This window comes from Ornithodoros turicata, chromosome 4 (genome assembly GCF_037126465.1).
Source record: "Ornithodoros turicata isolate Travis chromosome 4, ASM3712646v1, whole genome shotgun sequence".
NCBI classification, from domain to species: Eukaryota; Metazoa; Arthropoda; class Arachnida; order Ixodida; family Argasidae; genus Ornithodoros; species Ornithodoros turicata.
Genome location: NC_088204.1, coordinates 75,628,319 through 75,654,399, shown reverse-complemented (window position 1 = coordinate 75,654,399; position 26,081 = coordinate 75,628,319). Strand labels below are relative to the sequence as shown.

The window sequence follows — 26,081 nt, the reverse complement described above, 5'->3', positions numbered from 1 at the left end:
GCACACTTATCGCGGTGCATATGACGCTGACGCAACACGGACTTGAAATGAGGCATGTGGTGGACATCCGTTTGAGATATCCAACACCTCACTCATGATTGTGTTCATGGTACTATATAAACCTAATAATTGCATCGCGATTATCATTCTTTCTATATTATGAATGCTTTTGATTATTAATGATTAATCACAGTTCTAACGATGTACAAAGAACCTCCCATTCCCTCGATTTGTAAGTTGACAGTGACGTTGACCAACGTTCCCGTTGTGATACTTCGAGACAAGGGCAAACATCGACTGCTTTTGAGCGCAATATCGCTGTTATCTATAGTTCTAACTGCCAACTATATTCTTACCGCAACTTGCGCATAGCTATCTTGGAGCACAGCACCACATAACGTTTAATCTCCACCGACCACAGAGAGCGAAACATCCAAACTTACCTTTCAAAACGAAAAGTTTGTTGACACTTTGGCTCGCCCTTTTCACAACTCGTTTCTTTCCCAAAACTTCGCACGAACACTTTCCACAATGTCAAGAAAACCTGTCACATCCCGCAGATTCATCCCGACGACGTCCAGACGACGTTCAATCACATCCGGGCTTGGTCACTACTACCACGTCGAGAAAGTGCACCAACAACTCGGAAAATTTCGCCGCGACGGTTCAGCAGTTATTACGAGGACATCCCAACCGGTGGTCCGACAGTGTGCAAAATTGCGCGAGGACAGAGTGCCGTCGACTTGGAGCTCATCCGCTCCCGACAAACGCCATCGACAAGACTGACGGACTCCGAAAGGAGCTCGCGCCGTTGTTTGGATCAACTGTGCCGGATTGAGAGTGCGCACGCCGAGCGAGGGGGGAGGAAACTCTGATTGGAGGAGAGGAATCACGTGGAGCGGCTCAAGCTTCGGAGCGTGCTGCGTGCTTGATGATGGTTGCCTGATTTGATGAAGTGCTCTGATGTAACAGATAGGACGCTGGGTTGGTTGTTGTCGTGGGTGTTGCGGGTCGCGTGCCGAAGCGAGATTTGTCTGAGGTCAGGAAAAAAAAAAGGCTGAGCAGCGTCTTTTCCGAGTACGGTCTTTTTAGACCTTGAAGTGCGTGGACTACTTCAAAACGGGGTTGGAATTCGGTGTGTGTGCCAGGTAAAGTATTTAAAATAGTGTATTTTGAGTAGGTTGTTGTTAAGGGAAAATTTATTATGAACGAAATACACAAGCGGTCCTCAGCACACAGTAATTTGATGGCTACACTAAAGGACTATCGGCACGCAAAACACAGGCAATATATACACACACTATGCAACTATATAACTACTATACAACTATGCACACTATATACATCTAAATTTCATCAGTTATATGTAGGTTATACCATGTCACAGTGTGAAAGTACAAAGTAGAGTAGAGTAGAATAGAGTAGAGTAGAATAGAGTAGAGTAGTTGAGTAGGTATGCTCAAGGTACACACACATAACGCACGCATATAACGCACATAACGCATTATAAGTTTCAACAGTCACCGGCATATATTCGGTAGTGGTGACCGGAGAACCATGTCAAAGGCCGCGGGGTCAAATCCCCCCCATAGGTAATGCTGTCTACCGAATTTTGTAAAAGCCCCTATACTTCAGGAACTTTAAATTTTCCCGCAGAGTTTCGTGACGTCAGACATTGCGTCGGTGAGTAAGAAACGCAACTCATTGTAGTGAACCAATTACCCTGACTTAACGAACGAAGTTTGCCCGCTAATCTCGTTTAATTTATAAGAGAGAGAGAAAGAAAAAGTGAGGATGACCTACGTTACGCACGTCCGCGCTTTTCGTCTCGCTAATGCCATCCTTAACGAGGAAAGGACTTGCAAGATTAAGGATTCGCACCACCGAATAGGGAAGCTCCAACAGAAACAACGAAACAAAAGCCAACGTTGAACTCTACTTTGCTTCCCACGCTCTTGAAATACGAGACAGAGTGTAATATCCCCGTCACCGATTGTACTCCCAAGGGGGGATAGACGGTCCCTTCTTCGTGACTGGGCTGCCTCCTTATCCGTCGAACAATGGCGTCGGGTTATCCCCGTCAGTATACGATACTGGGAATGGTGGACCCAACATTCTCGTGCCGCTTCCCGTCATCTTAACCGCGCGTCATTAGAGAGTTTTAGTACTTCGTACGCAAAGGCGATAGCGTACGCAACAGATAGCGTTGGTGGTTCTGCGCACTGCGCGAAGCTCCCTTTCTGTTCTGGGCGTGCGCAGAACCATGAACGCTATCCCCTACGTACGCGAAGGCGATAGCATACGCTGTACTAAAACTCTCTATTAGTGAGTTTTAGTGGATCGTACGCTATCGCCTTTGAGTACGTAAGGAATAGCGTTGGTGGTTATGCGCACCAAAACACATAACATACACATACCAAAACATAAAGAGAGCTTCGCGCACTGCCTAGAACCAGTACGCTATCCCCTACGTACGCAAAGGCGATAGCGTACGATACCCACTAAAACTCTCTATTAAGTCCTTCCTACATCGCTTTACGGCTGAATGTTGCCTTTAGGCCGTACTACCGTTACAAGATAGGGTGTGCCAGTAGCCCCCTGTGCATGGAGTGTGGTGTGCCAGCGACAGCGGACCATGTGATCATCGCATGTGCCACTTACAGGAGGGAGCGTCACTTGTTGGCAAACGACTTTGCGCGGATTGACAGCCGTCCCCTTGATCTCAGACTCATTTTGGGACCATGGGACAAACGAAAGCAGATGTCCGTCTTGCGACCTTTTATCAAATTCCTGGAAACTACCGGCCTGAGCGACTCCCTCTAAGACCCCGTCAGCGTCGTCAGCATCATCGCCATCACCATCCTCTCATTTTCCCCCAATACCAATGGGGTAGCATTCTGCTCAATGAGCAGAAGTCATCCACATATCATCGTCATCATGTATCTCTCTCTCTCTCTCTCCCCGCTACACGGCGAACCGAATGGCCTTCCCAGCGAATGACAATCGCACCGAATGTCATTCGTTTGTCGTACATCGAGCTAGACGAAGAAACACGATGTCATTGGCAAATGATGTCGGTGTCGATAATTAAGACACCAGGGCCGAACATATGAAGTAGGGATGTGCCAATCGAGTTCGCGAATCCTATAGACAGGGATTCGTGATTCGCGAATCCGAATTCCAGTGCCCAATACGGCGAATCGAATCTTTCGAATCCACCAACCACGTTTGTTTGTTTCTTTTTCAAATTGGCGCCTACGGAGTCCGCCGAAAGCCTCATTGGCCGACGGTGTTTTCTTGTTTGTTTGTTGACATTATGCTCTAGACTGACAGAGTTCAGGCAGGAACTGTTACATTTACAAGTTTAAAAGTAACATGGTTTTGTTATTGATAGAATTTTGCTTACTTTTATGTAAATAATCGAGTCTCGAGAATTTATGTATTTCTTGCAGTCGTTGAACAACATGTTAAATAAATTACGTTTATAAGAAGAACTTATCGGGTACATTTTCTCTCGAAACTGCACTATTATTTTTATTTTTTTTAATTAAGCAAATGTATCATGAGAGAAACTGATATTCTGAGGCTGGAACAACATAGAAGGGACAGATACAAACAAAGATACAAACAAAGCCTCAAATTGCCTAAGAAATCAACGATGGGCTAACCTTTTCAGTGACTTTCATCTTCCAAATGTATCATATTCTGCTTCAAAACACTTTTCAGTAGAGTTTTTTTTTTTCTGGCTTTTTAAACTCTCTTTGAAAAAATGATTCGAAAGATTCGAGATTCGTGGATTCGCAGAACCTTCCTTGGATTTGGATCCGGATTCGGATTCGTAAAATTCTGGATTCGTTCCATCTCTAATATGAAGCATTATACGGGAACATTAGTTTTTTTTTTTTTTTATCGAAACTGTCTGCACCGCAACAACAACAACAACAACAACAAATAAATCATGACTACCCAAGCAGCACAATGTACTAAAAGTCGAGTGCAATAGGGGTGGACGGGTAGGTGGACGGCCTTGAACAGACTTGTTAACCTAGAGAAAATTAATAAGACACATACCGGCCACCCCTATTGCACTCGACTTTCAGTACATTGTGCTGCTTGGGTATGGCCTGGGGTGGTGGCCTGCACCGCACTTGGCAACGTGGCGACTGGGAACGAGGGTTGTTCCGAGAAGAACAGTGTTAAGCCTTCTTCCTTCGTGTCAAAAGTTATCAAATTCGTGATAAAATATTGGAGTACAACTTTTCATTCGTCCTTCGTTTCTTCGAACAGTTTATCCTCGTTAATTGTATTTTCCACCTCTCTGCTGCGAGGGTACGCTGTCGATGCGAGAAGGAAAAGCGAATGAGTTCCCCGAACTCATTCGCATGCATTGCCATTTGATTTCACCGTGTGGCTCGAAACGAATGTCATTCAGTGCGAATGTCATTCGCTGGGAATGACATTCAATTTCCCGTGTGACAGGGGTATCATACCGTATAGCCACACAGCAAACTTTAATGTACGAAACGAAATGGCAGTAACGAAGAAGCGTAAAAGGATGCGCTACAACTCCCTTATCCACCAATGAATTACGAGCTATTGAGCTTACTTCGCAACGGGGAGTGCTGAAGAAAAAGTGGAAAGCGTGTGATATCAAGGTACTATGTGATTAGCGGTGTTTCGTCCGTACGATCATAACACACAATGGGCGCATATCAATCAGATAAGCGAGGTGGGGGGACTCTAGTGAAGCCTGTCTGACGCTGTTACTTTTCCTTCAGCAAAAGACTTCAGACAAAGTATTTTTTATGACGGCTTTAACACTATGCAAATGAAAAATGAGTTGCGATTACTTTTTTACTCTTGCCTGTAGACCATCATCGAAATTGCTCGCTTTCACTTTCACGTGCGTAGATCAGACGTGGAAACTCTTTCTACATGGAACAGGGACCGTCCCGTGGGCCACAATCCTGGAGCACCGAAAATTGTCCCTCACCCTGAAGGTTGTTGTGGGTGCTCGATCTGCCCTTTCGTTATCTTCTTTCTTCTGAGTCTCTCTTGAGTAATGCCAACTGTAACGTTTATTCCAATACCTTCAATGCCTTCAGGGTGTATTTCATAAGAGGAGAGGTAAGTTTCAAGTGAGAAGTGAAGACGAAGAAAGAGTTAAGTTACAATTACGTATTTACGAAGTTCTCGTACGTTTGGGATAATACGACAATATCACCGCGAGCGTGCACTGATGGAAGTTTTTAGGCAACGTATCGACAAACGGCCGTTCAACCTCGCGAAGATCCTGGAACCGTGGTCGAACGCTGCCCACCACGTGCAAGGCCTTAGTCTTCTTGCGGAGTTCTTGCGCTCCACCGGTCTGGTGACGGATCTCTGAAAGTGATCCTCCCATATCATCACCCCTTCATCCGTTCCCAATTTGCAATAGGGCAATGTACCGCCTCAGCGGCGGTGAATCGCCAACCTCATCATCATCCAATGTATGTGTCTATATATGTGTGTGTGTGAGAGAGAGAGAGAGAGAGAGAGAGAGAGAGCTAGTAAGTAATTACGTAAAAGTCGAGACATTAGCCGAGGTGAGATACAGACATAACAAACATGTAAGTCTCCAACGCCCAACAATCAATAAAAATCAATAAAATTAAACAACTCGGGAAAAACTTACTCAGGTAAGTATTCGAACCTGGACCTCAGTTGTTTGAGCTCAATTAAAGTTATTATGCGGTGAATTTCTGGCAATATTCCACCAAGCGTTTTTTTTTTTTAAGCAGGTACTTTTTATGAAGGGTCGCTAGCTCACTGCATACTCGCGAATATGAACTGGACCAGACGGCATAATTCGCATGCGAACATATGCTGTGCTAGCACAAAGTATAGTATGTCCTGAAGTATGCACTACATATATTTACATACATCTCGTATACATTAGCTCAGTGCGCTCTAGTACTGACTGCTGTGTATAATATGAAATACGATGAACTGGACCAGACGGCATAATTCGCATGCGCACATATGCTGTGCTAGCGCAAAGTATTAGTCTGTCCTTAAGTATACACTACATACATTTACATACATCTCGTATACATTAGCCCAGTGCGCTCGAGTACTGACTGCTGTGCATAATATAAAAGACGAGATGCTTTAGGACAAAGGATACGCATTACGCATTTCTGTGCACTCCTCGCTGCCTCATAAAATAGCACCTGCCCAAAAAGGGAGAGAAAGAGAGAAAGAAACAAACAAAAGATATATGGACAGGTATACTGCACAATTCCATTATTTTTTATCGCTTAGTTACTTGCAACTTAATCCACGTGACTGTGTAAAAAACACACAATGCGAACACGAAAACATGCGAGCTTTTCAGCGTATTCCATTAGTTTATCATGTACTTAGCTAGAGTCATCCTTAGCTTTCACATCCGTCGCTAGAATCTAGCTTTTTGCTCCGGACTCCACCGCTATATGTGCCCAAACGTTATTTCAAGTATTGTATATTCGTACTGTTCGTTCGGGAGCAACAAGAAGGCCGTATACGGTCAAAGGTGTATAATGCGAAAGGAGCACAACGAAAGAAATTGGGTACCAAGAGGGGAGAGAACCACTTGGGGGCAATAAAATAGGAAAAAAAGAAAAACGAATAAAAGTAGCGGTCAACGTCTCGAGCACTTGCGCTTCATCGGAACTGAGGAAAAATGAAAAAAAAAAAAATGCAAGCCTGCCGTCCAGCCACCAGCTGGCTACACGATACGTGCTGAATGGACGGCATGTGAAGTTAAAAACCGAAAACATGTATATGGTTTAAAGGGGTTGAGACAGCTGATTTCAAGTTGCCCCAGAAAAACGTAATGTACGTTGTATTTTTATTTTACTTTTTTTTATTTTTTTTACTGATGTGAACCTGCATTGAAAGTTTCACAGCGAAGAGGGTACTAGTAGCGGAGAAAATGGGCACCGCGGACACCGAAACTCGTGCGACTCTGACGTCACAGCCCTCCCCGCCGCCAGTGAGGCAGCGCACGAAAAGTCACGTGCTTAGGGCTGCCAATAGGAATGGACGCAACTCTGAGCTCTGTGACGTCTGCGCGTTGCTCAGGAGTGTGTTCGAGGGCTTGTATCTCGCTAAGTACGACACGTAGAAGAATGATTCTCCCCCCCCCCCCGTATTCTGGCGTGTAGTACAATGCGTTCATGATGTAATCGATCTATAGGGGGCGACACTGTCACCATTGTAGTGTGGATAGCATTTGGACCGATGTTCGGAGTAGATGGTTTCCGTAATTCTTGTATATATTCACCGGAAGATTACTTATGCCGCGATGGTACGATACTGTTCGGTTTCCCAATGTTCCACCTACTGCACTGAATGCGGAATCAACGTGTAAAAGCAGACGACGCGTCCACACTGCGGTAGTTCTCCGTTCTCCGCAGCGCGGCGACACCGTTCGATCCCGGAGCGAATAGGGAAGTGTCCCGATCCCTTTAGGCCTCTCGGATGAATAGTGATAATGGATGAGACGGGCTTCCCAATTCAATTCCCAATTCCATACCTCCCCTGGTGTATACCATTTCAACGAACGTTCTTCGATGCGTCTCAATTACTCATCAGGGTTAACATTTTCCGTAATGAATTGGGTCGAATTTGTTTCGCTTTTTTCTACCTTCTCTTCCATATACGTGGATTTAATTTACGTGCACCGGAGTAGCCCGTCACGACTGTGTCGGAGCTCACATCCCCATATTTTTCTCCGTTTCAATAAATAAATAAATAAATCTCTTTTTTTTTCTGAAACTCTGCCAGAAAAAGCAAGCTCGCGCTGCAACACATATTAAGCATTATATGGAGACGATACTACTCTCAACTCGTTAGTGACGAACGCACCGCATGTCCTCCATCAGGACACACAGGACACAGGATACAACGAACAGCGATCGATCGTATCTTTCTGGTCAGAGCACAACTCAAATACAGTTCGCACTCAATGGACCCCGAGGAAGCTGGCGATGACTGCTCCGACTTTAGTACTACTATCATCCTTTTCTTCCCAATTTCGACAAAAGGGACTCGGTTCGACGCCTTCCTTTTCAGCGACCCCTTTTCATTCCTATCCCACAGCCTCATCGCCCGTCAAGCGTGGAAAGGGCCTCGTTGTTACCGAAGGCAGCAATCCAATTTCTCTTACAATTTACGGGCTCGGTAAGAAAAGCTTTAACGCCTCGCTGCTGTCAGTGTTAATTGGAATATCGAGGTACGCGAATTGCACGGTTTTGTTTCCGGGTCTGTACACCGTCGTCGCTGACTGATTTGCATACTGTCATTGTTCCTTCTGTTTCTAAATGATTTTTTTTTACTGTTTACCGCGCTCGTAAAAGTTGTAAACGTGGATTTACTAGAACAAGCTTTACAGCATTATGAGTAGAGTCCTGTGCGGGTTGGAAATATCTGACCCGCATCCGAATCGTACCCGCAGGTTCAAATCAGCACCCGACCCGCAGCCCGCGTCCCGTGACAAAATGAGATCCGCATCCGCCCGCAACCCGCATATTTTTTTCCAAAAGCTCACCCGCACCTGACCCGCAACGCGACGAACGTTGACCCTTAAAACCAGCCCTGTCTTGGCTAACCTCTCTAATAACCAATATTAAAGAAAGAAAGAACGTTGACGCGTAAACTGATAGTACTCACTGTCCAATGCCTGATGATTAGATATGTCTGTGTGTATGGTTTTCGGTACGACAACAGCGCAGGGGGGGGGGGGGGACATGAAGGTGCAAATGCGCGTTATGCAATTTCGTTAATGCTAATATATTTCGAGCGACTGTTGTACAGACACGTAAAAAATTGAGCAACTCTGAGTTCTTTCTAATAGTATTTTGGTAAAATGTATCAACAGCACCCGACCGGCTACCCGCACGGCACCGGAAATCTGGACCCGCCACCCGCAACAACGTGCGGGTCATCCGCGGGTCGTGCAGGACTCTAATTATGAGTGTGGAAATGAATGCGTGATCGTTCTGAAAAGTAAACATTGCATCTCTTTAGTAAGCGAGCTGCCTTTTATTTGTTAACAAGTAATAAACACGGACGCTAACAAGTAGACTATGACGATGATGTGACTATGTGATGATGTGATTATGTGATACCTGGGGAGGTCATCATGGTAAACGGCATTGCGCTAAATTCGGAACGTGCATGGCGTGGTGGTGCCCGAGAGAGAGAGAGAGAGAGAGAGAGCGAGAAATACATGATGACGATGATATGGGGATGACTTCCCGGGGATGGGGTGGTGCCCGACATGTTTGCAGTATGTACCGTGGAATTACCAGGAGCAATATGTAGGAAACTTATTAAGCTACCCCTCGAATTCTTCGTAACACAGTAGCGAATGAAGACAATACTATTTTAGTAGAAAATACTCCCTATTATTATGATAGCTCATTATAAATTAAAAATGCGAGAGGAGGAAAATTAACATTTTTCGTGTGATCTATTATTAGTGAAAGCGTACGCATTTTTTTTTTATTCTTCGATTCCCCTTCGGCACCGCCAAACAACTGTGATGTGTCGAACGGCGAAGAGAGGACAGGAGGAGGGAATGGTTAGTACACGTCCTGGGCTGACTTCAGCTGAAGCTGTGCCGACATCTGTTTGAAAAATCTGAAGAAAAACCCAGCGAAAAAAAAAATCATTTCAAAACGTGTACACGCAGTATGGGAACCCAAGTTATGCCAGATAAATGTAAAGGACCGCTATTTACGATAGTGAGAACTTCAACTTCAATTTCATTTCAATTTCGATTTCAGCTTCTAGGTAACAGACACGTAGAAAATCGCCTTCAATGTACCTTCGAGAAAATTCAGCAGCCAGCTATAGAGCTAATCAATGAGTCAGGACAGCTTCTTTTCGAAATCGTTTCAAATTTGGCACATAGGTACACTTTAATTAAAGCTATTTCACTAAGCTCCCGACCAGACGACGAGCCCATAGAAATCTGCATTAGAAGAGCCTGGCTCTATACCCGCATAAAATATGCGCAATTTTATCCGCATTAATAAACCTACTCGGGCGTAGAAACAGAGTTCGTACCGCTTATATAATCCTCCACTTCAGAGGCTGATGAATTGAAAGCACAACGAATGCGACACGATAATCTTATGAAACTGCATGCCTGTTTTGCAGTGAGTGCGTAGGCAGGAAGGAAGCTGTATACGCTTTATAGGAGGCCCCTTGTTTCATTTTGCCAAATTAAGTGACAGCGAGTTGCGTTGTAAGAGGACTGCGTGGGTTCCCATCGCGAAATTGCCTTCCCAAGCCGAAATATCTACGCCCAGTAATATGGAGTTCATTGCTAGCACAACAAGTGCTCCTGAATGGATTGGGAACGAGTTGGCTGTAAGCTTAGCCATGCCCGTAGAGTGTTTGCTTGCCATTTATGAAAAAATATAGATTACTATTATTACGAGTATACTGCCGGGATTGGATAGTGGAAGTAAAGGCCATCCACAAACTCTTTGGATCGACACTGTAAAAATAGGACTCCGAACAGAGCATGGGTTAGCTTTCGTTCTTTCTCCTCTTTTTTCTTTTTCCTCCCTTCCTTTTCTTTTTCCCTGTTTTTTCTTTTTCTCTCCTTCCTTTTTTTTCGATTCCCCTTTTCCTTTCCTTCCTTTTCTTTTCGTTTCTCCCCCTTTTTTTTTCGAAATAGCAAGCCGGCTCTTTGCGTGGCTAGCCTTTCCTTTCCTTTTTTTTTCTTAATAAACATATACCCCCCCCCCCCTTCTAGGAAGAAGTGCGTGGAGCGGAGTGATCCATGGAATAATAGAAGATCGACCTCGATTGAACGAGCTATCGACTGATTGTTATTTATTTCCAGGGCAGTGCGAGTGCCAGGAATGCCACGGAACCACGCTTAAATGATGCTACCTTAATGGGACAGTCCAGAGCTCTCGACTGATTTTGAGATTATGGGTTCCATTCGTTTGTAATTTACGTGTTCATTGCAAACGCTTACATAGAAGGTCAAAGTGCATAATTTTTTTTTTTTTCCTGTGTTCGAGGCTATGCTGCGTCGTCCCACTTCATGTTCACGTGTCCCGGAGTTTCTGTTACTGTCGTGACACCTGACCTGCGTTTTATGTGCCACCTCCAAAGCAGAGGCACTCGGTAGAACATCGAGAGGTCCAACACCCACATTCTACAATCATCGCAACCTAGCGTCTTGTCAGTGAACTATTCTTGGAGCGCTCGATCTTGGACGGGCCCCAGCATACGCTCTCAACAGGCAAAACCGGAGGCGCACAGCGTAATACATGTTGAACGAGCGTGGGCCTATGTTTCTCCGACTGTCGCGCATGCGCGTTAGAAACGAAGTTTATTGACGCTCGTCACTGGGAATCATGTGTGACAAGTTCGCCGGATCTGTAGCAGGGGAATCGAAGCACAACGAACTTTGAAGGCACACACGAGGAACACGAAAATATATAATGTACCATACAGCTATGCCACGCTCACTACGTGGGTATGCAGATACTACCGTTCTACACGAGATCAAGACAAACTCGGCGAGAGACGCCGAAAGCAAACTTCAAAGTTTGATTTTTCTTCGCCGTTCTCGTTTGTGTCTTTTTGCCTGTTTTCTGTGTGCGGTGAAGACGACGCGCAGGAGAGTATTTGCTGAAGCTTCGCTATACCATTTTCTTGATTGGAGACACACTCCACGCGAGGCGATAATGTGGGGGCGCGAAGAACGCGTAGACGAAAAATGAAAGCAAGTAGAAACGCGAAGTGTGTCTACATGTACAGCACAGAACAATCAAAAACGACGAAAACGAGAGTGTTCACGATCCCAGTGTTGCTTCACAGCTACGACGAGATGCACTCTAAAAACAGAACTTCACCGCATAGCACGTAGCGCGCCAATCATTGCCGCGAACGATAGGGTTATCGCTTTTCATTCGAGAAGAGAGGGAGGCGTAGGCCTTTTTGTGGCAATTACCATGTACCCAAATTGCCACAAAAAGGCGTATGCCTCCCTTTCTCCTCGAATCAAAAGCGATAACCCTAGCGTTCGCGGCAATGATTGGCGCACAGCGTGCTATGCGGTGAAGCCCTGTTTTTAGAGTGTGCCGGAGCGCGTCCTGTGATTAGAGAGGTCAGATACGGTTATTCCCATTTCCGTGCTACTACCGCGAAGCAGCTATGGCCATACAGCGACCATGACGGTGGGCCACAGCAACAACAGGAAGGATTGCGGGACAAAGAATTTAGAATGCGTCCTGCACCGCACAGCACGTACGTACAGTGTGCGTACAGCGTCATACGTTCAAAGAACGAAAAGACGTGTAGTGGCTAAACCAGTTGCTGGGCGTCAAGAAACGCAGAAGATGACGACCGTAAGGTGTCTACAGCCCGAGGTTGCGCGTTTTCGGCGAGAAGCGTGCACGGATGTTGCTCGTATACCGTCAGCGGTACAGTAGACCTCTACACGAGAAACGTCACCATGACGTTAGTAGACAGACTGAAACCGAAACAAATTGGAAGGGGAGGTCTGGGTTCCACGAATGGACACTTGTTCGCTGCCTCCTACTGAAGGAGAAGTAAGACCGAAGGTCGCCAAGGACCATCAGGGACTTTCAGGGACCATCATAATCCCCTCAAGACCGTGGCTTTCGGACGCGACATTGTTCGCCTCTAGCTTCGAGCGTAGTTCAACTCTACCAAATTGGTGGCGCTGTCGAACACTATGACGTCATCTGTTTACAAAAAGAGAGAGGTCTATATGATATATTGCACGTCTTCCATAGTGGACGCATAGTAGTGAGTTTTAGTAAACCACGGCTTACTAAAACTCACTACTATGTGTAACGTCCCGGTACGGTACACGGTACGATAATTCGAAACGCACGATACGCGAGACTGACCCTGTTGGGGTTTTAGTTCACCGTGGAAGGAGACGTCGCTAATTAACGTCGTAACGTTCCCTCATGGTAAATCCTGAACTCTCAACCGCGAAGCCTTTCGATGTTACGCTGTTGAGGAGTTCCGTTATTGCAATCCATTTCGTTGCATTCACGGAAGTGTTACTCGCAATCACATTGATCAGCGTAAAAAAAAAAGAAAAGAAAAATGCTACGGGAGTCCGCACCGCCATCTTGCTCCTCGCCGTAGGCACCGTAGCCTCCGATAGCGTTGCGCTATGCGCCAGGAAGCCAACGCCGTACGGGGTGTCGTATTGGAGATACAAAAACGTTCTACTAGAACTCTATTATACGTTAGGAAGAACGCGCGTTTCTTAATTAAACGGCAGAAAAAAAAAAAAAAAAAAAACGCCCAAAAGACACGCGTTGCGAGATACAGCATAAAAAGGCACAGCGACTGCGAGTACTTCAGGCGGTGAAGGAATTTCGGCTTCGAATAAAGGAAAATAATTGTGCGTCTCGAATAAAAAACAAAAAAGAAAGAAAGGTAGTGAAGAAACGTTTTCGAGACACTGCGAGAATAATTCATTCAACCACCAAAAACAACACGCCACGCTGCTATCACGGAAAGACACTCCGCTCCACAGAGAGAGAAAAAAAAAAAAAAACATACGTCTGAGAACCTTGAATGTAAACATAGCTGCAGTAATCGACTGTGCGATGCGGGGTGTGTTCCTTTCATTACCACTTATTCATTTACAAAAAATAAAAAATAAAAAATACCGCGAGCACATACTGGGCTGTCGCGACAATGCGGGCTCTGTGAACACGACACGCGGAGGAACACACGAGAAAACAAACGAGTTCCAAACGACCCACTCCGTGGACTACGTCGAGACGAAACGAATGAAGACAAATGCATCGGTGCGTCGTGAGCGCTCTAATTGTCGCGATGCAAATAAGGGGAATATTACGAGTTATGTAGCGCGCTCTATTAGAGAGAGGACGCTTCATAAATCACCGCAGCACGGCGCCGCAGTACACACATGTAGGGTGTAGGCATATTAAACGGTCCAGCCGAACGCGGAGACGGCGCAGCGCTGTTCTGGTGTGTACTACCTAATCTCTGACACCTCGCTCCGTGTTATGCCGGGAAAATGTAGAAGACGGTTGAACAAATCCTGGGTAGGGGCGTTGTTAGTGCTCTCTAGATGCAGCGCTTTTGTTCCAGACGCTGTTGCGAATGTAGCGGACACGTAAGGACTGGATAATAATTTGTCGCGTGTGGCTATCTTGATCCCTGTTGTGTCGGGTTATGACAACAAAAGTCCACAAACCTAAAGTCAGTATAAGGTTAGTGTCAGGTGTCCTTGTGGCAGAAGCATTGACGAGTTCGAAGTGGAACAAAGCTGACTGTGACTAAGAGTTTCCCTATAGCATAAAGAAATACGTCGTATCGTCTCTAAAAATGCGCAGATATACATAAGCGCAACAAGTGATGTGATTCTTTAAGTGGCGTTACGCTCCTCTGTGTAAAGGATTTTAGAGAACAAAGAGTAGCCTTTGGTAAGAGAGACATTGTTACGGTCATGACAGGAGCAAGAGGACAGCGCTGCCTGTATAAACAGTGTCGCTTGACTACTCCGTTTACAGAGCATTAAGTATTACCCAAGGTCCTGCCCTGCCCTTCTCAATATACCGTTTAACGACATTCCTCTAGGGCACGTCTTGCGCTCATTCCTTTTCACATAACAAACGCCACAACACTAAATGAGCTAACATGCCCCGTGAAAGATGCTTGGCTTGACGTTCTTAAACAGTTCCTCGGCAGCTGCTTCGTGTGTTATTCGGAGCGACATTCCGCCCCATCGATTACTTTGTCCTGCACGTTCTGGCTTCTAGCGGGCTTAATGCAAGATTGCGACACAATGTAGAAGTACTTGGCAATAATAGTTTGACACGCGTGTGGCGTTTAACAGGGGAAGAGTTAACAGTGCGTCGTTGAGGTAGCCCCTTCCCGTTATCAATGTGCCTCCGTGTGGATTACAGCAGACTGGGTTAGGACTTAGGACAGGCATATGGTATAGGCGCCTCAGTTCAATGTGGAAGTTCTGTTAGAATTTATTAGATACTAGGCTCCCATGAAAGAGCTCCCGTCTGGTGAGTGTTGAATGGGTTCGATATGTTCATTCGCCGTAGGGGGTAGAGAGAGAGAGAGATTAGACGAAGAAAGGCAAAGTCTGATATTACGTGATAGATAATTTTGCCAAGCTTCGTGTGCACGTTCGTGCAAATGTGAGATAGCAGGATGCCTAGATGCTCGTGTAACCCACTTGCAGAAACGGCATCTCTGCTTTTGTCGTGGCGTTTTAAAACAAATATGTACACGTTCAAAATAAACACCTTCCAAAGTTCGATGTTACGGAGTGATCCGCGAGGGATGATGACTAAGAGTTGCCGTGCGGATTTCAGCGTACCACAAATGGTGGGCGAAATTAGTCGGCGGAGCAACCGTCAACCATGATTATAATATACCTCTCCCTGTTTGTAAAGAAATGACGTCATAGTGTTCGGCAGCGCCACCAATTTGGTAGAGCTGAACTACGCTAGAAGCTAGAGGCGAGCAAGGTCGCGCCCGAAAGCTGCGGTCTTGAGGGGATTACGACGGTCCCTGAAAGGGACACAACCTTCAGTCCTACTTTACTTTCAACTGGAGGCAACGAACAAGTGCCCATTCGTGGAACCCAGCCCTCCCCTTCCCATTTGTTTCGGTTTCAGTCTGTCTACCAACGTCATGATGACGTTTCTCGGGTAGAGGTCTACTGGGCAATATCGACAGCATCATAGCATGCAACATGACACGTGAATACTCTGTAAGTGCGTAGAGTAAATTCGCGTCACATATTACAGAAAATACTTTACCAGTACCATACTAGACTGCATGTTGCTTCTAATAAATGGGCCATTAACGCGTTCCAGGTATTCTGAGATGTGAATTCCGACAACATCGACATTCCGTGAGCATATCGTGTGCTGGAGGACGGCATCCACACCGACCAACAGGAAGATTTGTTATAGACGGAGCGGCGTCCGGCAGAACTCTTGTAGTGTTTATGCGACCAACAGAGATATCGAAGATGGTCATGGATATCCGTGGGAAAACACAGAATGCAAACGATGAGGACCGTCCATTAATGAGATAATCCAACCATAAGGGACAGCGGTCCACCAGGGACACTCTAAAGAAGTACGACGGCAAGAGGGATCTCTACGCCGAACCATCAAACATCCTAAACGACCGATTATATGAGACTAAGCTAATAGCGGATAAAAGGACGAGACAGGAAGCCCTTAATGTGCATTGGAGACGCGAAAAGTGTGGGCAGCTACTGTGCCAAAGGGTGATAAGGTTTAGCTTTACAGATAGGCGTACGTCGCACGAAAATGCCAATCAGAGGACGCTATCTGCACTGCGTCATTTTGGGGGATCGTATCGGTGGGCTACGTGCATACAGGTATCCACGATTTCAGAAACTAATATTTGTAGACAAAGAGGAAGAGTGGGCTGGGTTGGAGAAGAGGAGTGAAGTGAAATTTATTGGAAATGTGTCGGAAGAGAACAGGCCAACAAAACAACGGACTGCTTCCATGGACGTTGACAAGACTGCCTATATATATACTCGGTATGCTCGAAGACTCCGGCGACTGCTGACTAGGTGTCTCGTCTTGTAGACGCGTGGACTTTATTACTTAGTGATATCTTACCGGTGCCATGGTCGCGAGCCTCTCTCCGCAAGTCGCTTAGACAGGTTTTTATGTGTCGCAGTCATTGATGAAATCTGTGAAAGAGAGCAGTGTTTTTGGCTGTTCCCACTTTGTCTCGATAAAGGCAGAGCCAGCATTCACGCAAACGCAAATTTCATGCAGCACGCCTTGCCAAGTGACGAATTTGCGGCTGTCAAGTATTTGTACAAACCTTCTGAAAAAACCTGTGATTTCGGTTGGAATAGTGCGCTAGTGCTAGTGTCAGAGGTGTGTATGAGGTGCACTACTACCTTCGAGACACATCAGTTTCACGTATGTTTTCAGCGACCGGACGGCGTCAGTTCCGTAAATTATTCTGAGGTGGGCACCAGGGTACGACCTCTTCCGTTATCTCGACTCTATACACCCACTGGGGTAACGGACAGTTTCCTTCGGCTCTTCCCCTCCCGAACTCTGCCATGAGAGGAGAACAGGATATTAGAAGATTTCGTCCATCTTGAAGGGTTTGACGCTGTGATCCGTACAGCAAAACATGGCACAAGCCTGACGCCGGCTGGAGTGCCGGTGGAATAATCATTCCACGTTCTGGCCGGTGCGCCGCGTCTTCTTTGTGGAAGTTATTCCCCAAGGCTTCGCGACTGAAGTTCCTCCGTCATCTTTTGACTTGAGAGCTATCATACTTGTGCCAAACAATGCTGGCAATCCTGCGGTCCCGGAATCGTGGCGACCAATGAACCTCTTCAACAATAACTACAAACTCTCCACCGCAGCAACGGCTTACAGGTCAGCGAGGTGCTCCCGCTGTTTCTACGTGCGTACACCGAGGGGTAAGCGGTGTCGGTGGCTGTTACCTGTACGACAATGTTGAGAGGAATCCGTGACTTTCTACAGTGCATGCGGCGACAGGCAGAGTCAGCGCTGGTGTCTGTCTTTCATTCGACCAACCGTGTGCCTTTGATAGAGTGTTGCACGCATACCTGTCCTGACTACTGAGCTCTTGACCTTTCCCATTTATCTTCCCCCTTTTCTTCTACAAATAAATCCCCCCCCCCGTATTGCGACGCTATATGTCAGCTATGTACCAACCGGCTCCATACATCTGTCAGGTCTACAGGGCGTTCGTTTTTACTCTTTACAGGTTTATTTTTTATATGAAAAAGCTATGGAAACAGCATAGATGTCGTCTGCGCAGATGGGTATATGGCCAGGCGTACAGTCTGTACATGTAACTACGAGGGGTGTTCAAGTCAAACCGGGATTTTTCATTTCTCCCAAAAGTAAAATTAACTTACAGGCGAGAAATTAGTTCTATTTTTCTACGTAATCTCCAGTTGCACTAATGCACTTGTCCCAGCGTTTCACGAGGGCTTGGATGCCAGCAGCCTAAAAATCCGTACCGGCGCGTAGCAGCCATGATCGGACCGCATTCTTGACCTCGTCGTCGCAGCTGAAGTGGCGGCCCCCAAGGAACGCCTTCAGCGACCCGAAGAGATGGAAATCGCTGGGGGCGAAGCCTGGACTGTAAGGGGGATGTGGCAGCAACTCCCAGCCAAGTTCCTGTAAGGTGCGTGTATGCGGGCATTGTCCTGTAGGGAGAGGACTCCTTTGGTGATGAGGCCCTGCCGCTTTTGCTTCAGCGCCTTATGCACATCCCTGAGAACCTGGCAGTAATATGCACTATTGATGGTGGTACCACTGGGCAGTCAATCGACACGAACAACGCCAGCCTTGTCCCAGAAAACCCTGACCATGACCTTACCCGCAGACGGGGTGCTTCGGAACTTCTTAGGAGCTGGCGAGCCCGGATGCTACCACTGTTTTGATGTGCGTTTAGACTCAGGAGTGAAATGGTGCACCCACGTTTCATCGCACATGATGATCCGAACAAGGAACGGCTGTCCTTCAGTGTCGAAACGGTACCTTAGCTCTTGGAAGATATCCAGTCTTCTCTGCCGGTCAAACACGAAGAGCTGCCTCGGGACCCAACGGGCACTAACTTTCCGAAACTAGAGGTGTTCATGAATGATAGTGTTCAACGTTCCCACAGAAAGGTCCGTCTTTCGAGCCAGTTCGAGACATGTTATCCGTCAGTCCTTGAAGATCAGGCGGTCCACAAGTCGGATGTTCTCAGGAACTCTGACACTGGGCTCTGACACTGGGCTCTGAGCCGCCCCGGCCGAGATCGTCCTGCACTGATGCACGGCCGTCTAGGAACCGTTTGCACCACTCAAACGCTTTGCTGCGGCTAAGTGTATCGTGGCCATACTCAGCCTGAAGTTTTCTGTGAATTTTAGATGACTTTACGCCTTCACTCACGAGAAACTTCATGACAATTCGCTGTTCGATGTGCGCGCTCACCCCGTTATCGGTCATCTTGTCCAGCACGTGTCTTCTGTTTTGCATGAACTTTGGACCTCTACGTGGTGAACGCGGAGGCCTGTCGCGTGTGAAAATGACGAAAAAGAAGTAGCGCGAGCCATTTGTACACTCAGGGGACAGAAAGTCCCGGTTTGACTTGGACGCCCCTCGTACTAGATAACTAATGAGCTAAAAAAAACTCATTATTTAGCTCTAATTAGGTTTCGAGCGAAAGTGAGACAGCACAATGGGAGACCATCCTCTTGCAAAGCCATTCTACATTTTTAAAGTCATGAAATGAACACGTACGTTTAAATACCCATTGCCGACTTTTGTTATGCAAACGAGCTAGAATTGGAATACGAGTAAAGGAGCTTGTAAACGAGGAAGAAGAGCTTCGCAGGTAGGTACCTATGCTATTTACATGAAAAGGACAGGCCATTGGACAGGCGGACCTCGCTCTTCTTCCTTATAGCGTCACATCACCACCACCATGAAAAGGAAGAAGTGGAAGAAGGAAGACGTGTTCTGCGACAGCTCCGAAGTTAGGCTTAAAGGTTCTCTAAAGACTAGACAGGCAGTTTATGTTGATTGCGCAGTATATAACAGCTTGTTGCTTCTATAACCCCAGCGCATGAAGTTACAAATATGACAGAGACCGTCGCTTAGTATTTTTAATTGGCTAGTAAAATTGAGGTAAAATAGGGTGCGTGGGTTGGTACTTTCTAGTCATCATGGGAAGGGTCGACTAGCAGACGACGCACGCTACGACTGCTGAAGGTGGACGCGTTCGGCTCTAAACGCCTTTAAAGGTCAGCTATGCCGATATCCCAAATAGTCGAAACGGTTGTGATATTCTGAAAGCCCACATCCAGCTCTCCCCAAAATACACCTTCATTCTCTCAGTTCGGTACAGTACCATGTCAAAAAAATAGGTAATTCATTCCGAAACACACATGGGCGCAGCCATTTTTATGACGTAAATGCGCCCGAACGGGCATTGTGACGTGTACGCGCCTTCGTACTTGTCAGTGGATTTCAGCTACGGCTTCTCGCGGCTTCACGTATCTGTGCTTGAAGATGGCGGACAGCCGGGTTCCACCGGTTCCACCGTTCCGCGATAAGTAAACAGTGCAGCAGCTGCGAACTCATTCGCGAACCAACCTCTGTGCGATGTTGTGACTGGAATTCGTCGTTTGTGTTTTGTGAGCACGTACAATTTGTATCAAGTCGCGTCTGCGTTAGCCCCTTTACAGCACTTGCCCATTGTAGAGGCTGACGTTTCGACAGCCGTGTCAGCAAGAAAGTGCCGACAGCGTTTTATTACTGCAGGAAAATTTTGCTATGTATTTGAGAAACCGCATACTGCTATGGGACAAGTTTTACGTATGATTTATCAATGTGCAACAGCGTCGACGATGGTATGTAACGACGAAAGACGTAAAACGAAATACAAATCACATTTTAAACTTTTTGTGAGATTCTGTGTATTTTCCAGAAGCTTTCTTTGAATCACGCACTCCCATGTCACGCTGCGTTGTGTGGTACGCTACAAGCTACTGCATTTTATGTCTAACATCTGGATATTGTTTGTAATGAACACCGTCGCACAAAAACATGCACACGGAACCTCCAGTAGCCATGTGGTTGCACACTATGCAGACGCAAAAGAAGTACCAGAGCACATATTGCCACTTAGAAATGTGGTGTCTGAAGAGTTAGGGCATAGCATAGATCCTAGAAATCAGGTGCACCGTATCCTTCTGTAGAGTGCTCTTTCAATTCACAACTCAGCCCATGCGGTGTAAAAGTATTAAAGGCAGTTATGTGACTTGTCGTCGTGGGTGACATCACTGGCCAGCCTCGGGATTAATTCCGTGCTCAGGAATTATTGTACAAAGCACTTTGTATGTAGGACGTGATAAGCAATATGTAAGTTGCAACCTTGTCTGCAGCATTCTCGATTGCCTCTTACCTTTACAGTTCGAGACACGTTATCAAACCATTTGCAAAGGGCACTCTTACAGGGGCCGTGTAACTTGAGTTTTTAGTATAAAATTTATAAAAATATAAGTATACAATATGTAATATGAAATTTATATAAAATCAAAAATAACATTTATAGAAAGAATTTATAAAAAATAAATAAAAAGGCTTCATGGAAGCAATCCGTTAGCATACCCATTGCACATGAAGCACAATTATATATGCTTGGACATCATCTAATTAATCTTCTGAACCATATGTGTGGCTGCATACAAAATGTTTTATGCGCATCCTCTACCTTCCTATTCCTACATGTGCACATGAATAACAGTGCATATATGTGAAGTGGCAAAAAGCAACGCTAGACTCTACCATCATTGTGCCCCTTTAACTTTTCCACATTTATGTCTGGTGAACAGGGAATATCTCACTAGAAAAGAAGACATTTGTGCATTGTTTGGCAAGCAAATAAATATATTTATTTACATTTTCCATAAATCAACAATGTTGTGACCTGGTGCAAATATTAATGTCAACAAGTAAAGTACTTACAAATTATTCCAATGTGCTCAAATGCAGATATGACAATTCTGTTTTTGTACCTCAGCACAGTACAGTTTCAAAATTAACAAACTGCACAGCATCAGCAATCTTAAAGTATCTGAAGAGGGGAATCACATAAAGCTCCAATAATAGACTGTGCAAACAAAGCTAAAAAAAAACAAAGTACTTAAGAAAAATCTGATTAATCGGTTGCCGTTGTGATATGTACTACTATGCACAATTCATGAATGGAACATGTTACCTCATTGCATTGCCTCCATGTGAGCACTAGAACAGGCAGCTTTTTAGGTCGCTCTTTCCGTGTTTTTCTATTGTCTTTTTTTGTTTTCTGTTTTTGCATTAGCAAGCATGGCCATAGTGAATCACAAGCAACCAAGGACAGGATGAGACATCTACAATGCGACTGCTAGCTCTAAACTGATATATTTATTAGCAGACTCTGGAATATACACACATACGCTGCTAAGAAAATGACAATTTAACCAATAGAATAACAGACAAGAAAAAGGTTATATATCTTCCCCTCTCCTCATTCTATTTCACAGGCAGCCCTAGTATCATTCTGAGTGTGTCCGTGCGTTCCCTTTGAGATAACGTATCTCTGACAGAAGCAAATCCAACAGTGGACTGCTTACGGATGCAACTATCTTTGATTTCTCTAACCACTTGTTATTTAACCGCTGCCTTGAGCTGTGTGTTCTGGAAATTTAGGCAGCATCCAGAGTCCCTGCAATGTGTTGCCATGTTTCTCGAGGGCCTGTGTTTCACTATGGCTCTCAGATACAAACTACCCCATTTCAACACAGTAGAAAACACAGATTTGTAAATAGCATCTGTTGATTGCACTGTACATACCCCCCACATAAAGGATCATAGTGGATACTACATCTTGTGCGATAATGTCAGGAACACAAAAAATATAGATTTTAAACCACTCTTACGTCATAGTAGTAGTATTTGTGTGAAGCTGCGCAATTGCTGTCCTGCAAATAATTTAAACCATATGTTTCATCTGCCAGCGTGATGATCCCCTGAAAAGCAATTCACACTTGGCGGGAACTACCGGTTCTGAAACCTATCCCTGACATGTGTAGCCATCAGGGAGGAAACCCAAGGGCTGCGGTGGAAAAGACAAACACACACGGGCTATGTTCTCTCTGTGTATCAGCTGCTCTGGCTAGGTTTCTATTCACGCCTGTATCAGTAATGCATGAAGACCACTGCTAAGTTGTGTTGAGAAACACCACTTTATGTTTGCCATGTCTAAATGAAACGTACCTGACCTGATCCAAATTAACCGTTCTGAGTCTGGAACACACAAAGAAAAAAACGCAACACACGCCACAACATTAACAGATAGCAAATGAGCTGTAGCGAGCTCCACCTTGGGACAAAGTCAACAAGTAATTCACCAAAAGTCAATGAGCGCCTGAAATGTAACATCGCCAGTGGCGTAGCCCGACCTCAAAGGTAGGGGGGGGCTCGATACGAAAACTTCCCCCCCCCCGCTGATCCTGTGTCGACAACACACACATACTTGTGCACACTTCAAACTGAGGATTAAAAAAGGGAACGAAAATAGTTGATTTAGACGTTCACAGTACGATTACATGTATAGGCTGTCATGACCAATGAAGTGGTGTCACGAGATTGGAAGTATTTTGAAAAGCTCATATACTTTGAAAACCATTCAAGAATGCTTCTTAGATAGACGCCATGAACTGCAAGAACTTTCGCGATAGTCACACTGGTCCCCCCCCCCCATATATTATGTTCTCGGATTTGCACGATTTGTGTGGGTCGGTCCGTGGCAGGTAGGGGGGGCTCGAGACCCCCTAGCCCCCTCGTGGCTACACCACTGAACATCTCTGACTGCTAGCAGGATGGCCCACGTTCAATTCCTGGTGCTAGCACTGACTGGCTTTTTCATGAATTATTTGTTGGAAGTTTCGATGTGCTTGAGAACCATTCGTCAACCATTGTATCCTCATGAGGTGATGAGGGTTTGTCATCCCAAAGAGACTCCCTTTCTGGCATGTGTCCTTATGGATGCTCATCACTGCAGAAAAAAAGAAAGAAAGAAAGGAAAAGCATTTAATGACAAGAAATGGATAGTCGCATTTACTGCATAATGATTATGCACAACAGAAAGAATACTTTTGCACAGAAGGCTGTACTTCTTGATGTCTAACATGAAGTTACAAAATTCCAGAATATATGACATGTTGTAAGGTAGAGAATAAGTAGAGTTATTGAGTTGTCGAGTTGAGTTGAGGGGGCAGTCGTACCCCCTTTTTATTTTATTATATATGATTATATAATTATCTTTATGTCTGTACCACCCCTCGCTCTCTACATTACAACATGTTTTATGTATTCTGGGATTTTGTAACTTCATATCAGACATTGACAAGAGCAGCCTTGTGCACAAAAGTCTCGTCTCATTAAAATTTAGATGCTCTCAACAGTCTTCTTTCTGTTATGAATCTCTATCGCAGCATACCTGCACATTGCTGTTCTACGTACTGTGACTTTGCAGTAAGAGTATGGACTTTGGGTAAAAAGACTACACAGCACTGCTCAGGTATTTTTGCCTATCGAACAGTATGTATGTATTCAGTATGCACAGAGTATTTGTGCACCGGACCCACTAAAAATGTAGTGAATGTGGCATTGCCCACGGTAATGCACCAAGTTGAACATAATTATTGTAGAATCCAGGTATTTTAGCTTACATGTCAAGCCAGTACCACACCAGTATCCAGTGTGAAGTTGTGACAAATAAATAGCTTCCATTTTTCTTAGCTCTCAGAAAACAGACAGTGAATTAATAAGAGTAGACAATGTTAACATGAATTCTGGGCTATTCTTCAGTTGAAGATTCACAGATAGTAAAGGCACCTTCCTCAATGGACGTTCATGACACTGAAAATTCTAAAATGTTATCAGAGGCGACATCAGCTTCGGTGTGTCAAAGGATTGTATGTCCAACAGTAATCCAACTAACAGTAACAAAAATGTGCAAAAGACAAATTAACTGAACTAATGTAACGTACCTTCTATATCAGACAGTAAAGCTTGTAACACCCCATCCACAGGAACCAGTGTCCAGACACAAAAGTGCTTGAACTGGGAGATAGCAGCTAATCGGAATGGCGATCTTTGTTTTCCACCCTGGAAGCACAGGTTGTAACTTTGAGGGCAGATTTAAAAGTGGTGTCAAAATGTCTGCATGCAAGTGCACATGAAAAGTTGAACATAGATTAATACTCAAATTATAACATCACATTGTCATACCTGTTGGTGGAGGTGGACTGCAACTAACGTGTCAGCAATTTCTTCATGACCAGATGCAAGCCAGATCATGCTTCATTTCCGCCTTCAGCGTGCACCTGTGATAATTCAGAAGTTAGATTATCAATAGTACTATTGTGTTGTTAATCGTGGTTATATCAGAGTAAGCGCAGTAGGACAGCTGCACAATCGATTCATTACGCTTGCTATTTTTTATATCTGAACCTCGACTTACCATTTTTTGTTCTCGTTTTTTGCCTTGATCCTCCGTGGCACGTTCAAAATGTTATGCGTCGGGCACCTCAGATTTTCATCAGACGATTTCGTGCCGAGATTCCAAATTGCCTCTGGAGTCGCGCGTAACCTATGATAACATTCGTGGACGAAATCCTTGCAGTGGAAATTAGCAGGCACCACTGTCAGCCAAGAGCTTCGCACTGCTTGGTCTTTTGGCAGCTTATAATAGGTAACACTTGAATGCACCGATGAATTGTTCTAACAGCGTAGCACTCTCGCATCTTCGACAACTTCGCCGTGGCATATTTACGATTCATATCGCTCCAGCCCATAAAAGGCAAGGTCAGAACAAGGAAGTGCACTTTCCCAACGACGCTGTGCCAAAAAAAAAAAACATTCACATGCTTTGTTTCCGGCTTAGCAACAACATAACAGCTGTTCGCTTATGTACGATCCACAGAGGAGGAAACGAAAGAAGCCAAGCAGCCAAGCCAAGAGTCCATGCCAAGCCAAAGACAGATAAACCGAGAGCAGTGACGTCGGTGCGCCCGTGCGCAGGGTTTGCCGACGGTCTGACGACCGGGCGTGGGAACTAAAAAAACTGTTTTCTAAAAAACTACGAACAGTTGGAGCAAGATATTTCGCACACATATTCAGTGTTCGGTAATGAACACACAGCGCGAGTATCGCTCAGTTCTGCGGCACTTCAAAATCGGCATATCTGACCTTTAATAAGCGGTAAAGCGCGATTGCAGGAACCTGACTAATAGATATGTTTTTCTGCGTGTGTCCATACACTAATATACCAACGGTAAGCACGCGCTAAGTGTGAAGTTGAGTAAAAGGACTGCAACAAACAAATATCAAGCGTGCGTCACGTGTGTACGCTAAGATGTGACCAGAAAGCTTAGTTCTGTACTGTTACCTTTTAGTAGTCAAAGACTAGAGACA

At 45.2% G+C, this 26,081-nt stretch overlaps 1 protein-coding gene and 1 long non-coding RNA gene across 3 annotated transcripts in view; both read right to left on the bottom strand.

The window, feature by feature from the left end:
• LOC135391897 (ras-related protein Rap-1A-like) overlaps nucleotides 1-26,081 on the bottom strand; it is a 274,681-nt gene that overhangs the window by 208,359 nt on the left and 40,241 nt on the right. The window contains exon 1 of one of the 2 annotated variants that reach the window (XM_064622430.1): nucleotides 444-828. The exons of the other annotated variant lie outside the window; for it this stretch is intronic. The gene's annotated coding sequence lies outside the window, so the exon portion shown is untranslated. Of the gene's footprint in view, nucleotides 1-443; nucleotides 829-26,081 lie in introns of those variants that run through there. 2 annotated transcript variants of the gene reach the window in all.
• Nucleotides 23,107-25,024, bottom strand: LOC135393492 (uncharacterized). Its single transcript, XR_010422660.1, has 3 exons — nucleotides 24,897-25,024; nucleotides 24,656-24,773; nucleotides 23,107-23,658 (listed from the first exon to the last, which is right to left on the bottom strand). It is a non-coding gene; the product is annotated as an uncharacterized LOC135393492 (long non-coding RNA).